Here is a 17,262-nt window from a genome sequence, read left to right on the forward strand (position 1 = left end):
TTGTAAGGGAAACAAGTTTTTTTTTTTTTTTTTAAATATCGGTAATTTTTCCTTAATATAGTAAATATTAAACACCACCAAACGAAAGCTCTATGAGTTCCCCAAAAAATGTACAGCGTTGCATGACGGAATAAATGTCATTCAAAGTACTGCAGCGCTGAATACTGAAAAATGGCTGGGACAGGAAGGGGGTGTAACAGTGCGGACTTCAAGTGCTTAAAAAAATGTTTTTTAAATTTTTTTTGTTACTTTAATTTTTTTTCAATTTTTTTTCACACTCAGCTTTATTGCTATCGCATAGGGGGCTGACAAGTCCCCTATGTAATAGCAAATATAATGTGACAGGTCCTCTTTATGGAGACATCAGGGGTCTTTCAGACCCCTAGTGTCACCTAGGGACCCCAAAGAAGCTGATGAAGACGAGATCTGCTTCACCAGCTTCTTCTTCTGGCTCTTGGAGCCTGGAGAATGTGCCCAGTGACACCAGAAGTGATGAACTGCACCTCACTTCCGATGTCCAGTGATTGGAGGAGAGGTCCGCGGCTAGAAGCTGCTGATCTCTCCTCCAATCTGTCAGGGGAGACCCTCCACGCCGGTCCCGTGCTCACACGAGGGGCAGATGAGCCCGGGAAGCTGACGGCAGCACCGGCGGCTGCAGAGGGGGACACGGCGCCGTATTGTACAAGCGATCCGGCGTCTATACAGACACCGGACCGCTTGTATTTAAACAGCAATCATGGTTTAAAAAAAAAAACACACACACATATCCCACACATATCCCACACATATCCCACACATATCACACTCATTAAAAAACACACACATAGCTTCATTAAAAAAAAAAAAAAAAATATAAACACACTCATTAAAAAACACACAATAAAACACACTCTCACAGTGTATAATAGTTAGTTAATATAACAGTGTGTAACAGTATAACAGTGTATAATAATAATAGTTAATTAAATAATGTCCCCCTCTCCTGCTTCCCTGTTTTGCAGGAAGGGGGGCTGCATCCCTGGGCTTCAGTGAATAATCAGTGTGCTCTGCACTCTGTCTGGTGCAGACCATACTAATCGCACCCTGCATGTTAGCAGAGGCACCACGAGGGAGCCATCAGTATGGTCTGCATCAGCCAGAGAAGCAGATCATACTGATTCCCCACCAGGGAATGATTTTCATTTACTACATTGCCGTTTTGGCAATATATTAAATGGGATGTGGGCACTTGCCCAGTTTAAAGATGGCCGCCGCTACTCGCGGTGGCCATCTTTAAAAACCTAATGTGCAGTGGACACAGGGGGGACACCGGAGGCTCGCACAGCACCCGAGGTTACGATGTGTAGTGTGCGGGCCCCGGCTTCCTCCGGTGCTGCGGGGGCCCGGCCGCCTTCAGTCACCTGTACGGCCGTCACCCAGGTAAGGTTCGCGGGCCCCTGAGGCTGCACAGGCCCCTTACTTGAGTGTTGGCCGTACCCCCCCTGACGGCGGCCCTGAATACGCATGCATCTTGTATTTAGGCAGCATTTCTTTAACCTGTTATTCAGCTTTAACAGGACAAGAAAAAAACACAAGCTTGTGATAAGACTTCCCTCTCTACCACCTTCTATGGCACACAGTGGACTGGTGCAATCTTATCTTTACAATTCCTATCCTAGTAGCATGCTGAGGGTAACTAACCTATTTTATTCCAAGCTAACCTTACAGTAAAACATTTATAGTAAAACAAATTATATAATATTTGACAAACAGAAGAGATCATTTTAACGCCTTCTGCTGTATATGGCACTACTATTTTCAGTAATATACTACACAAGGGAATGGGGTTGCACTTACTAATACTGAATAAATAATTACCGCTCCTGCGTTTCCATAAACAATATATAAAAAATTGGTTCCCTCAAACACAAGGAAACCCCACAGTGGAGCTGGATAACTGATAATAATCGTGGTTTCAACAAAGTAGTTATATCTTAATGTTTTAATATTATAGAAAAGTATAAACAAACAACACAATACTGACATTTAAAATCTTAAAAAACTAAGCTTCCCTGCAATGGCTCGATTATAAACAGTAAAGCTAAGGGCTAGCCTTGATTTCCTTGTGTTTGAGGAAACCAATTTTTGATATATTATTTTCAGTAATAATCATGAAATGTTTATTGGCCAGACAAGAAAAGCAGAAAGTGAAAGTTGTAGTGTTCCTTTACATTGGTGACCAGTGGAAAAGTACCCCCTTACATTGGTGCTGAGTGGGAGAAGGACCACATATATTGGTTGTAAGTGGGAGAAGGGTCCCCTTACGTTGTGGGCAAGTTGGAGAAAGGCCTCTTCACAGTTATGGTCAGTGGTCAATGGAAAGGTGCCCCCTTACAATGGTTGTAATCAGAAGTAGGGTCCCCTTACCCTTTTGGTCAGTGGGAGAAAGGTCCCATTAACACTTTAAGGTCAGCGGGAAAAGAGAATGGATCCCAAATGGTGTCATTGTGAACAAACCTACCTTACAGATAGCTATAATAGATCATTGGTAGCAGTGGGTTTTTTCCCGAGAGATTAAAGATGTAGGCTCTGTTAGGCAGCAGATCAATCTGTTACTGCTCACTGTTTAAGGTATTCCTTGTGACCCCTAGATAAACCCCAGGATTCCAAGGAGCCCAGATTGAGAAAGGATGACTTTCAACTATAACACCAAGGGGCAAGGCTGTATTTAGAAATGCTACTGCACAAGGTAACTCTGCCTGGTGGTGCTTATTTGTACAGGCTCTTGTGCCCCTTGTGACATAACTTTATTTTTGTAAAGAGTAATGCTAGACGGTGTTTTTTTTACTTTATAGCCAAAGCATTTAATTCAAAAAAGGCATATGGTGGGGATATTAAAGTCAAAATAGAAAGTTGTAAAGTGTATTATATAAAATGTTTGAAATGGTAGTCAATACAGCAGATACAGTTATTACATTCAGGGATGACTGGGTCGGGGGGCACTGAGGCATATGTTCCCTGGACCAGTGCTGATAAGATATGTCAGCCTGGTGGCCCTGAGTGGGGATGTATCACTATTCAGAAATTGATTAGAGCAGGATCTGCAGCCAGTAACAGCTGTTGCACATATATAGCAAACTGCTACTGGTCCAGACCTGTGATCACAGCATCTGGTAAAGGGACATTTTCCAGCACCAACTCCATTTGGAGCCTTGACATGCCATGTGACCAAATGCCAAGAGCTGCAAAGCAAACACTTTGCAAGGTACACGTTCTTTAGCGTATAGAAATATAGTATATCCTTACTATGACAGGGCTAGTTGGCCAAAGGCTCTCAGTCCTCCCCATTACATTTTTGTGTAATCACAAAAGGTGGATTATTCCATCACAATATCTACAAGCTCAAACTCATTATTTCTTGATTTGTTTTGCACAAATGAATTTACTGTTTAATGCTAGTCGTGGAGATGCCCCAAATTCTCTTAACAGATACTCAGCAGAGATCTGTGTGCACCTAATTTGCTGATAACAGCTCATAAAGGGACTGCCCTTGACTTTTCTATCTTATCTTTATCTACTAAGATATGGGATTGGAAGTCCCATCACACAATAACTGCATTAATAGATTATTTCTACTTTTGTCCCCATTTGGGTGTGAAAATGTGGCAGAGACTCCACACAACAGAATCATTCAGATATGGCCATATGTAAACACAGTCAAATCTAAGATTGGATTTTCCTGGCCTGAATAGAATTGAAAAGTCTGATCTTTGTTTATGACTGATGGACATTTTGCTGTACCCATTAATTAGGTGTGACTAGTCATCTGCTCAATTTTCTTCCTATTTTTAACAAAAACAAAACAAACCAGGTTTTTCTCTTCAATAAAATCGTCTTCTTAGTTCGGCCATTAGATGCTACACAGGTATCTACAGGTGAAACTCGAAAAATTAGAATATCGTGCAAAAGTTCATTTATTTCACTAATGCAACTTAAAAGGTGAAACTAATATATGAGATAGACTCATTACATGCAAAGCAAGATAATTCAAGCCGTGATTTGTCATAATTGTGATGATTATGGCTTACAGCTCATGAAAACCCAGATCCACAATCTCAGACATTTTTTGGCAGTGTGGGCAGGTGCCAAGTCCTGCTGGAAAATGAAGTCAGCATCCCCATAGAGCTCGTCTGCGGAAGAAAGCATGAAGTGCTCCAAAATCTCCTGGTAGACGGCTAAGTTGTATTAGTGAAATAAATGAACTTTTGCACGATATTCTAATTTTTCGAGTTTCACCTGTATAATACTCTGCTCCTACATCATCCATATAAGGCTGACCTTTGTCATTCAGCTCAACTATCTTTGAGTGCAACTCATCTCTATAATTTCCAATTTTTCAAGAATGTTGTCAGAGTTTTTTTTTCTATCCCTTATAAACTTTCAGTCCCAGTGCTCAGTAGTTTCCTTGCACTTCTAAGTTGTTGTCTTCAAAGTCTTCCAGAATAGGGAGAAACCTTCTTTATGAAAACTGGAAACTTTTGTCCAACATCTTCCTTTCTTTTTCCAGACTTTGTCAGTTGTCTTCAATCTTACTTTCCATTTCCTTAGCATTGTCCATTGCAGCATGCAGCTTCTCTTTAATTTCATACCTAATAATAAAATATATGTTTGAGTGGATATGTTTGATACAAAAAAAATATCCTATATACAAAATTCTTGCAACCAATATTGTTAAACCACTTAGTTTTGCTGATTTACTGATTTTGGCTATATACAAGAATTAATCCGTGGTGATGTGTGCCAGTTTTGAGTCCATAACACTACCCATCATGTTTAAGACCTGAAGAAGAGAAAGGTCTTTCATCCCCCAAAACATGTTAGCTGTTCTGTGTTGTCACTCATGAACCCATTCTATTATAAAACAGTTTTGGACTCATACTGTCTTGTTTGACGCTCTCATTGGACTGTATATATACATATATCTTCAATTACGGATTCCCTTGTATGTGAGATGTCCTGTTTTTGTTAAGAGCGGCCTCACCGCAACCGGTGTACTTTATCATGTTCTGATCGATCTTCTGGCTATCAATTCCCTGCTGAAAGGATGAGCTAAGCTGGCTTAGAAAAGGACTTCATTACTTCTGCTGTGGACTTTGAGGATGAACTGTGCCACAGCGTCTGCATCTACCGGTGTCAATGAGGGTTTGTTTTAAAGCTCATCTACTGCTGGTAAAACTACAAATATTTGAATGTCTTTAACCTGACCACTATAACATTTTTTTTTTAAATTCTTTATTTTAATCACAAGCAGCAGAAGTACAACATCTGTAATAACAACAATAATGCAGCCACAGTGTTAAAGTCCAATAGGTCAAGTACAAACCGAAACAGAGCTGCTCTTTGTCTGAACAGGGAATGATACAATGATCACAGAAGAAAATAAGACATATTTAACAAAGGTTAACCACTTCTGCTATGCAAGTGGATTTTTCTGTCTCTGGCGTCTTGGGGAGCAATCTAGTGATCAACTTGACGTTTCCAAAGAACATAAAGAGGTTTATAGAGAAAAAAGAAAAGAAAAAAACAAAATGTATAAATAAGAAATAGAAGGGGGGACAGCTCAGAGGGGGAAGAGCGTAGTGGAGAGGGGAGAGGTAAGGAAAGGGAGAATGATGAACAACATAAGTGGCGGAGGGATCGTGGATCCCGGGACCATGCTCGCCAGAAAGTGGCGGAGTTGCATCGATCTCCAGAGATCTAGTGGTGGTTCAACAAACTCGGTAAGTTCATCTCGGGAGCACATACGGCTATTAATCAAAAAATCGCCTAGCCTGCATTTCCCCCTATCCCTCAATTGCTTGGAGTGGTTGTCTCCTCTATTCAGCGGGCAAACATGATGATCTAACACTGGGGACATTCTGGATACCCCCCGACTCTGGCCCAGCACACCTGTTACTGAGTGGAAGGCCTTCAGTGTAGGACCTATAAGGGGGTGTGCTAGCTGGACTCGTATATCGGAGAGGGGCATCCACGGGAGATAGCATAGTGGAGTCTGGGAGAATAGTTGTTCCATGGGTACCCAAGGTTTCAACAGGACATCCCTACACCAGGATACTAAGTGCTTTATCAGTTTGAAAGTGCGTTTCTTGTATAAAGGCGATATCGGCACGAAGCCTCAATAGCTCATTAAGTATACCCGCTCGTTTTTCTGGCGAGTTTAGGCCCTTCACATTGAAGGACACCAACTTGACATTGTCCATGTTGGACTATTGAGAGGGGCACAGTATCGGAGCACCTGAGGCGCTTCGCTGGGGAGGTAATTGGTCTCTCCAAAGATTCCAATTAACCAGTCCCCTGGAGTGACTATCTTCTAAGATCAGGGGTGGGGTATCAAGAGGATGAAGGGGGAGGGGTGGGGGAAGGCCAGAGGAGCAGAAAGAGAGGTGTAGAAGAGAAAATTAAGAGAGAGAAGAAAAAAGGGTGGAGAAATTCACCAGGTCCAGAAGGGACCAATAGTACACCACTAACTTAAGACCAAAATCTGGTCGCTTCTTCTCTCCCTGTCTGGATCCGTCCGGCAGAAACCGACAGGGATGAAGGAAACCTATGTGGGGTCGGGTCTAGTAACGGTCAAACGGAGACCAACCGACATACCCAAAAATATAGCAGGTGTTGTGTTTCACCCTAACCATTAGGTAGAACCTAGAACAAGTAAAGTAACATTTCAGACAATCACGACATATCGTACAACCCATGTCCTTTAGACTAAACAGTGTACACAATCCCCCTCGGGCAATGTGCTTGCCGGTGTTGAGATGTTGGGGCAGTAGACGCATAGGGGAGTCTCAGTGAATCTCTCCACTCCAACCCCCGACACCAACTCCAGACCGACAACCCCACCATGATGTACTGTCAAACTTGAATATTATAAGTAATAAAATATATCACATGAAGATTAGGCTCAGGCTGAGAAGGATAACCATGAACATAAAATATAAGTGCCCGAAGGCAATTGGGCCCATCAATGAGACAAGACGTCAGGCGTCCTTAAAACCCTCAATCGGCCCAGATACCAGCTCACCGGCAAGACACTCCTCGGGTAGGACCGGCTTAGGGTTCCCGGATGGCTGGGTTAGCCGGATGAGTAGGGCTCTGGATCCGTCTCGGTCTTGTAGGTCGTGATCGCTGAGGAAGAGATGATGATGGTACGGTCATCGAGGGCAGTACAGGTGCTGTCCAGTCAGAAACTGAAATTGGTGCGGTGTCCAAAAAGGCAAAGAGGTCCGGGAGTTGCCTGGGTGCATGTAGTAGGAAGGAGGATGCGTTTTTTCGAATAATTAGGTGAAACGAGTATCCCCAGCGGTATGATGCTCCTGAGGCGTTGACCTTCTCCAGAAGGGGTTTAAGGATCCGTCGCATCTGCAAAGTGCGTCTCGACAGATCTGGGAGGATTTGGATGGAGGCGCCATCAAAGTCGAAGGGGCCCGATTCCCACGCTTTACGAAGGATCTGCTCTTTAACAGAATAGAAATGGACCCTGCACAGGGTATCTCTCGGAATGGAAGCATCCGCGCGTAGTCGTTGTATTCGATGAACGCGATCAAGCTCCATCTCTGCGGTGGGTGCTCTGCCCAGAGTTTGATTCAGAATGGATTTGACGGTATGTTGCAGCTCTGCGTTAGAGGTGGCTTCTGGAATACCTCTCAGCTTGATGTTGTTTCGCCTGGTTCTGTTCTCTAGGTCATCTTGGTGAAACATCAGGTCCCTCAGGCACTGATCCTGACCAGCCCTGGCAGACTCCAATTGCGCCACACGGCTCTCCAGCGCATCGTGTGCCTCTGCAGTGGCATCAATACTGTTAGAGAGGGTAGAGATAGAGTCTTTTACCTCCCTCAGTTCAGAGCGAAGGAGCTGTTGCATTTGGGCAGAAAATTGCAGTCAGTCCTGTCTCGTGGGCAGTGCTGCTAGGAGAGCCAAGGTTTCAGGCTGGGAAGGAGCGGCTTCCTGCCGCAATTCACCTCCGGCTTGAATTCCCCCTCTGAGTGCAGAATGCCACTCTGCCCCGTCTGTCATCGAGTCCTCCGTTATAGCTGGACTCTGGGCGGGTGATGACTGCGGTGTCGAGCAGGACGAGGAAGGGCTGTGTAGCCGCGGTTCTCCAGAGACAGTGCTCATGACGTCACTCGGGGAGCTCGTGGAGGCCGAACGCCCCGGCGCCATACTGTTTTTTCCCCCCGGAGCTGCCGCCGGAGCTTTTTGCGGCTTGAAGAACTTGGGCAGCGGCGGTTTGATCGGCTTGGCATCCTGGCCCGTCTTCTTCGTCTTCTTGGACATTTTGGAACGTATGGGTAGTGTTGGATCGGGTGAATACGGTCGGCTGAGAGTTAAGGGGTAGCGGAGCTCCTGTGAAGCGCTTCTTCACTCGGCCATCATCAGGACACGCCCCCCACTATAACATTTTACAGTAATTTGGTGTGGCTTAGCTCTGATATCAAGAGAGTCAGGCCCACAATAGAAACGTGACACTAGTTTTACAAAGGCACAAAGAGGAGGGTTTTCTAGCTAACAAAGGCGATGGCAATTGTTCTGTAGTGCTTACCCTTAGGCAGGGCTTTTACTTTAAACATTTTTTGTATACTGACTGGTATACATGTGCATTTCATTTCTGAAAATCATACATTCGGATGCATCCCAATTTCCTTACGACAGAAAAAAACAAATGAAAACGAATACAAATTTCCAATAACGAAAATTTCAGATGTGTCCAAATTTATTTCCTGAATGAAGTTTTATTGTGTTAAGCATCAACTTTCACAGCCGGCTCCGCCCAGTTGTTATTTATTGGCCGGGGCCTGCTAAAAGACTGACAGGTGCCGGCCAAAAGGGAACAGTTGGGGGCAGATAGATGCCATCATCTATCAGATTTGACATTATGCGGCGGGAGTTTGTCGCGTGCGGTCAGGTCGGCGTGTCGGTTTTTAAAAAAATGTTTTCTTTTAAAATATTTTTTTTCACATTTTCATATTTTTTTACATTTTAAAATACTTTTTCAACTTTCTTTTTTTCCCATTCATTTCACTTATTTTCTATTCTGCTCGCTACCTCGGAGGTACCGAGCCAAAAGCCGCATGGCGGAATTTGGCTATTCACTCACTGCTGAGTCGAACTCCTTCTGCTTCTTAGGCTCAGAACTGAAGGCAGCAAAAGGCAGCCAATGTACGGCTGATGTTAGCCGATGTACGGCTGATGTTAGCCGATGTACGGCTGAAATACAAGGCTGAAGTTAATAGATGAACAGCGTTCGGCTCACTTCACTTCGGCTGGGTTATTCACTTGGCTGGCTTCGGCAGCTAAGTCAATAACCCCCTAAAATTTTTGTTAGCGGTAGTATGTACAAATTTTTGTTACAAAATAATTTTCCTCTGTACCAAAAATTTGTACATACCACCGCTAATGAAAATTTAGATTTTGTCTGAATCTGAATCCCGAAACAAATTGACTTTCGGAACCGAATCCTGAAAAAATAAATAATGAAAAATCCCAAAGAAACACATTTTTGTCTAGTGCACATGTCTACTGAATGGTTCAGTTTGATACCACTTATTGAATGCTTTTCAAAAAGCTATCTAGTGCAAATAAAGCAGCCTACACAAAAATAATATTTTCTTTTAACATTTGTTGAATGTTTTCAGTTTTCCATTAACTTGAGCAGTTATAAGTCTGGCAAGCTTTGTTGGTATATCATGATGACACTGTATTTGTACTCTGTCGACATTCACAGTGTTTAATTTGTAAGCAGAATTCAAGGTTTTTGGAAATATATGTCAATTTTATATCTATTACATATTGTTTTAAGCTGAATTTGACTGTAGTCTCCCGATATTCTAATGGTTAATAAACTATATGCAAAATATCATAAACATAACATATAATGGTACTGTTGGATTTTGCTGCTGTTCTGTGTTTTCAAGTGACCCCAATTCTATTATGTGCTAATTGTACTGCCAATGTTCCTGGCTGTTTATCTGACTGGACTTGTGCCCACAGTGGGTGTTCACAAGGTCCTCTCAGGCTGAGCGTATAAAAAATCAAGCGCGCAAAATGTTTTTGCTCACTGAAAGGACCAGGCGTTGGTTGACTGGTAAGAAGTACACTTCTCTTCTTAATGTACATATATCACATTTGACAGAAGTCTGTAAATTCTTAGGGGAATTTTTATAAAATACGACTGATTTTCCAATGATTCACGGCAGCTTATTGATTTCCATAGAGGGCCCACCATACGCATTCCTTCATGCTCTGTACACATGTTCTGGGTAACTTACAGTCCGCAAATGAGGACTTAAGATTTAAAGAAAACCTGTCACCAATTGCTGTATGATATAAACGAAATATCCGGTCTTGAATTGTTAAAGTGTATGTAAAGTCAAGATTCAAATTTTTTGTCACATATGGATTTATAAGACCCCTGCCAGTTTTTTTTCTGTCTATGTTTTCATCCTTTTTTTATGTTTCAAAGTCAAATTTAGAACAGCTGTTACTATTTTTAATTTTTCACCTACCTTATTTGACTGTGACAACGCTAACATTTTGTATTCCCATTACTTTTTGTTCCATGACAATGGTTACCAAGACAAATAGAGACAATAGGGGGGATTTATACAAACTGGAGCAGACAGAATCTGGAGTGGTTGCCCATTGCAACCAATCAGCATCTCTCTCTCAGTTTGCTCAGGTAAGATTTGAAAATTAGAGAGAGAAGCTGATTGGTGGCAGTGCAAATCTGCTCCAGATTTTGTGTGCTCCTGTCTTTATAAATTCCCTCCAGTGAATCTCAACAACACAGACAGTAATAAAACCCGACATTGCTTTTAACACTTCCTCTTTCTATCCAAAACACACTGTTTTGGCTTTACATATACTTTGACTTTCAGATACTTTTTTTTTATTTATTATTCACTTGTATTCTCCCCCTGTCACAGCTGTTGCACATCAGTCACATCTGCTGCCTCACCTCAGTGCTGATAAAAGACACCTAACATGAAAAAAACCTAAAAGCTTTTAAAATTGTCGGTTTAACTCTGTGTCAGTTTCCAGTCCTTTGTTCCGACAGGAGACAGATCAGTCTACAGCAGGGTCTTCTAGTCTGACATAAAGTGGACAGTTTTGCACCGACAGGGAGAGAATATAGAACATGACATGCATGACTATTACTAAAATACTTTAGAGCATAGATTTACAGGGTTATTCACTAAAGGGTGAAGAGTTTGGAGAAGGCAGGAGAAGTGACCAATCTAGGGCAACATAGCTGAACTGGAAAGTGAGCTGAATCGGAGAATGTTTCCAGTTCAGCTATGTTGTTCTAGATTGTTCACTTCTCCTGCCTTCTCCAAACTCTTCACCCTTTTGTTAATAACCCTGTTAGATGCTTATAAACTGTATACTTAAACATTTTGTAGTATGCACAAAGATACTATTCATGGCTGTATCTCCTTAAAATCCTTATTTGCATTACAAATGATCAGTGCTAAGAATTTCTAAGGATTTGTGGACCATGGTTTTCCAACACTGAGCTGACTTCCAGCTGGAAATCTTGTAGAAGAAAACTTCTAGCAGCTCCAAGTGTTTTGCCTTATTTGCCAGCAATGGCTGTGCAATATGCTACACACAAATAGTATATGTCTAAATATTTGTATAGGTGTGTACAACTGTAACGTTTCAGTTAGTTAGGAGTATACTTATTATACACTTTTCATTATTAAAAGCATAGTGACAATTGAAGCCACTAAATGTTAAGTGTCTGAACAGGATGAGATAAGTCTGCATACTTATAAGTAATACAATTCTGGCAATTGGGATGCTAGCTGAACAAATGTATTTAGGATGGAACACAAAATTAGCACAATTTCTAAAGAAATAGAATAGAAATATTTAAAGGCTATTATTACCGACCTCCTTTTAAAAAATAGTGATTGTCTGGCTCTCATGTTGATCCAGTGGCTTCAGTATTCTGAATCATTGATTCTGATCAAGCATTTATTGTCTTACATATAGCAACAGCAAACCAATCTGATTAATTTTCTTTATATTTAAAAAATCTTTATTAGGTAGTTTTTGGTGCAACACTTGATTTTTTTTATCTAGCAGCAATTGATAAGTGGAAGTAGCAGACACAATAGAGCTAAAGCTATTAGAAGCTAAAGCTCTCAACTTCGTATAAATGCCATACAGTGGCATTGCTTGTATGTACACCATGTTATGTACAAAGATTAATAAAATATCAACACAGCGTGCACAAAATACTTCCAAACCACAACCTCACATTTCAGAAATGAAGCAGTTGTTATGCTGAAATAAAAATGACAGAGCCAGATTTCAGAGACAATAGCCAGACATACAGCACAGTGGATGGAGAATATGTAGGCAGCATGATTGAGCAGCAATGTAAGAGGGAAGGATCAGTCATTTCTTCTCAAGAACTAAAAATTGAGTGTATTATTTTAAGGGACATATAAATACCATAAATGCAGTGCACAAACTATGCACATACCCAATCTGCTCCTCCATAAAGTCCATGTATAACTATTAATGGGGAACACACACTGGTCCTGCAACTCCTCAGAGATCAGTGATGAACTGAAGGATCTCAATCTAAGATCTTAGTAAAAGAAATAATTTTGTTCTCCTTTACAATCATCTCTTTTGTTCTATTTCTTTTACAGCTTTTGGAAATTCTCACCATGAAATCCCTGGCTTTATCCCTGCTGTTGTTCTTCCTTATTGGTATGAAATGCACTTACATATTGGTTTAGTGGGATGATATATTCTTGGATCCCCCCCATGCCAGTGCAAGTTATCCAACTAAGCACTAAGACAGAGGAATGTTGGGGGACATACATGTTCATTTTATATGAGCTTTTATGTTTTGTTTTTTTTTATTTTTAATTGAGTTCAAAGTGTTACTTTGAGCACCTCCACCTCTACCTTGTTCACACTGTGCCACGTGTAGGTCATGTCCCCTTTCAAGTAAAATAATTGGCATATATGTGAATGATAATAAGCAGGTAACAATAACAGTGGTGTATGTATTGTAATGTTCGGGGAATTTAGCACAATGGTGAGCGCTTAAAGACCAGTCTCGAAGCTGCTTTAACATAAAAAAAGGACAGTCTTTTATCTCTTCCATAACAGAAACATAGCTTTCTTCAGTAATAACAACACAAGGTCCGCTTGTATTCCAGCAAACAGAACATATTACATGGTCTCACCGACTCAAGGTTGTCACACATACTCCATGTGTCCCAGTCCCTGGATGTTAGGGCTTTCCCCAACAGAGCCACAGTCCACAGATGTGCTCAATACTAGTTAGCATCTCTCAATAGCTTCCACACCTCTTGTGTGACTCTTCCACTCATCTCTTGTGTGACGCTGGCTCTCTAAGCCTTTCTTGGCTGTCTCCCCTGTGCCTCCAGCACACACAGCCACCTGGCTCCCATCTAACTTCTGGGTGGAGTCCTCCTGACTCCTGAACACGTCTGTTCCTCTTCCCCAGCTGGAGCCCAGAACATTAGCCAGCACCCTTCCCGTAAGGGCTATGCACAGGTGTGCAATCATTAGTTGCTGGCCACTACTAAACCGTAGACCCAGAAATGGAGATTTCATCCAGAAAACCTGGGAAGAACTGCACAGTCAGCTCTTTCCCAGTACAAGAACTTGCTGCCTGGAACGGCTCAGCACCTCTGGCTGAGAGTCCTGGCTGACTACAGCACCCAGTTCCAGTTCTACTGTGGGATTGCCACACAATACCACTAATATATATATATATATATATACATACACATACACATACATACACACACACACTACCGGTCAAAAGTTTTAGAACACACTCCAGTTTTTATTGAAATTTAAGCAGTTCATGTGGTATGTAAATCTAAAATAAATCTTAAAATCTGCTTCCAGGAGCATGAGTTAGAAGGGCGACAATGCTGCCTTTCCATGCCCTGTATGCAATGCCAGCGTTGTCACCTCAAATACATGCTCCTGCAAGTGGGCTACACCTGAACGTGCCAACACACAGTGCATTGACATGTCCAACATCATCCTTTGCAGAGGACTTGAAAGACCTCCTTCTGCATCTGTGCAACTAGTGCACAAAGCAGGGAGGCAGTTTATCATCAGATAGTGCCATGCATGGGTGTGCTCTGACAGGAAGCGCTAGCAATGAGCATAAGTGCCGCGCACAACACTGAAGTAAAAAAATAATTAAAAAATAATATTAAAAGCATTTTTACCGTATTTATATATTGTGATTTTTTCAACGGCAAACAGGAGCTAAAAATGTGAAAACATTATGAAATTCCTAGGATAGTATATACAGTGGGTGTGTCATGTTTTGTACTAACAGATCATCTCTTCTGTTCTGCAGGGACTCATGCTAATTCCATTGCACAGGAAACAGATCCTGTACCTCCAACACCTGGGGCCCAGGAGAGTCTGAAAAGCCTAATACATGGTGCCTTTGTCCTGGGAGCAGAGTTAGTAGGAATAATCGATTCACCAGATTCTGAAAAGATGTAAGATGTCAATTTTCACTTATCAGTCAATTAAGCTATTCTCTAAAACAGGTCAAAATGTATATTTTTCAAAGGGGTTATACATTTCTAACCTGTTCCTTCAGGTCATGTTGTTTAGGGCAATTTTTGCCCTCGTTTTCACCATTTTTGGCAACAGTAAAAAATTTCTTTAGGGAAATCTGTATTTTTAGAAAGGAATAATGTCAAATGCGACGGGGCGTGCGAGAGACGGAAGTGTGCCTTGAGGAAAGAGGTGATCTGGCCATATTGGAGAAAGTGAGCAGGGGATAATTGATTAGACGTCACCAAATCTGGTAAGGTTCTGCATTCGCCCTGGGGAGTTAATAAATCTTGTAGTGTCTGGATACCCTTGGTGTGCCAGGTTCTGTAAATCGCTGAAGATATTCCCATAGAGAACACAGGAGAGGACAAGATAGGCATGAGAGGGGTTGATGTGCCAGAGTGTTTACTCAGTTTCCGTATCTCCTTCTATGAAATCACTGTGTCCCTTATGAGGACATTGTGTTTAATAGATGGTGGCAGTGTGTGGAAGGGAGTGTGTAATACTCCTGCAAGGGACCAAGGATGCACCAAGCGCTGCTCCAGTTCAGTGTTAGAGTAGAATTCAGTTTCATGCGCCCAGTCCCGAATATCCCGGGAGAGGCAGGCTAAACTATACAGTCGTAGGTTAGGAACATTTGCCCCCAGTTGGGACTTCGGGTTTTGGAGCACACATAGTGCTATCCTTGGCTTCTTGCCCCGCCATATAAACATTGTGAAGGCCCTGTTGAGTAAGCGGATATCAGTATGTTTGAGCAAGAGGGGCAGGGTCTGGAGAGGATATAGGAGACGTGGGAAACTAATCATTCTGAGTAAGTGGCAGCGACCTAACACAGACAGTGGGGGTGAGGTCCATAAGCGTAGCTCGTGGAGAATCTTGTGGATGACCGGGGTGAAGTTGAGCGTGTATAGTTCTGAAGTGTTCTTAGGAAGCGCGATCCCTAGATACTTAACAGACCTGGAGCGCAGTTGGATTGAGTGACGTGAAGTCCAGTTCAGATCTCTAGGATGGGCAGCGGAAGATAGGAACATCAACTCACTTTTGTCCTCATTAATTTTGAAGCCTGAGAACGTACCAAAAAGTCTAATATGTTCAAAAAGATTTGGTAGCTGAGATTCAGGGTCCCATAAAAAGGAGCAAAATGTCATCAGCAAAAAGTAATGTTTGGATAGGTTGAGTGCCCAATTGAATCCCTGAGATTATATTTGGAGTAGATATTGTTCTAGCCAGGGGCTCTATGGCCAAGTTGAAAAGTAGCGGGGATAAGGGGCATCTCTGACGTGTTCCTCTGTGTAAGGGAAACGGAGGGGAGAGAAAGGTGGATGTAAAAATACGAGCCATTGGGCATGTGTACAAGGTGGCTATATAGTTAAGAAATGTTCCCTCAAACCCCATATATCGGAGAACTTGTTAGAGCCACCGCCAGCTGACGCTGTCAAATGCCTTCTCTGAGTCCAGAGCCAAAAGGGCTGTGGGACGCAGTGAAGGCAGCGACAGACAAGAATATTCCAACGCAGTGATGGCTTCCCTAATGTTAATTACAGCAGATCTCCCAGATACAAAACCTGATTGGGCTGGTGCTATGAGCGAGGGCAAACTGGAGGCTAGTCTATCAGCCATAATTTTAGAGAGGTACTTAGCATCCTGATTTAGCAGTGAAATGGGGCGGTATGACCCTGGACACAGCGGGTCCTTGCCTGGCTTGGGTAGTAGTCTAATGAATGCCTCATTGAAAGTATGGGGATACTGTTGAGTGCGAAGGACATAATTATATAGGTTAATTAAAGTCGGGGTCACATCTTCCATCAGTAATTTGTAAAAATCAGAGGATAAACTGTCAGGACCGGGTGCCTTGGCTCGAGGAGAAGCTGTAATCACACGTTGCAACTCTTGGACAGTAACTTCGGCGTTTAGGCTAGCCACCTCTGACTCTGACAGAGAGGATAGTTTCACTGCATGTAGGTATGATTCACCCCCATCAGATTCAGAAAAAGGCATATTATACAGGGTCTTATAATAAGTAGAGAAAATGTCAGAGACTGTATTCGGGTTAGACTGAATTTTTCCCTCACCATCCACTAGGCTTAGGATGTGAGAGGGAGAACGCGCTCCCCGAGCCAAGTTAGCCAGTAGCCTGCCTGCTTTATTACCAAATTTAAACAGGTCGACCTCTCTATAGGACCTAATCTGCAAATCATATTGACTGAGCCAGTGGTCACAATTTTGTTTGACCTGGACCCATGTCTGCCTGTTCTTGTCCGTAGGAAGGGATTTGTATGTGGTATAAGCCAACCTGGCCATCGTACAGGCGTCAGTATATTTTTGCAGGGTTAGTTTCTTTCGGGAGGTGGAGTAAGCCAAGATCCTACCACGTAATACAGCTTTCGCTGCTTCCCAATACAGGATAGGGTCATTAACATGTTGAGAATTACAATCAGCGTATTCGCGCCACCACAGTGACAGGTTCTGTTGGAAAGTGTCTTCATGTAACAAGTATGACGGAAAACGCCAAGTCATAGGCGTGGACGGAATGTCCAGTCTGTGAAGTAGAATAGACACCGGGGAGTTGTCAGATATTACCATGTTTTCGATCTCAACCGACTGTTTTCGTCAGTAGGTTCGGTGAAGCAAGGATCAGGTCTATGC

The sequence above is a fragment of the Nanorana parkeri genome, unplaced genomic scaffold (genome assembly GCF_000935625.1).
Source record: "Nanorana parkeri isolate BGI_ZX_2015 unplaced genomic scaffold, ASM93562v1 scaffold1222, whole genome shotgun sequence".
In the NCBI taxonomy this organism is placed as follows: Eukaryota; Metazoa; Chordata; class Amphibia; order Anura; family Dicroglossidae; genus Nanorana; species Nanorana parkeri.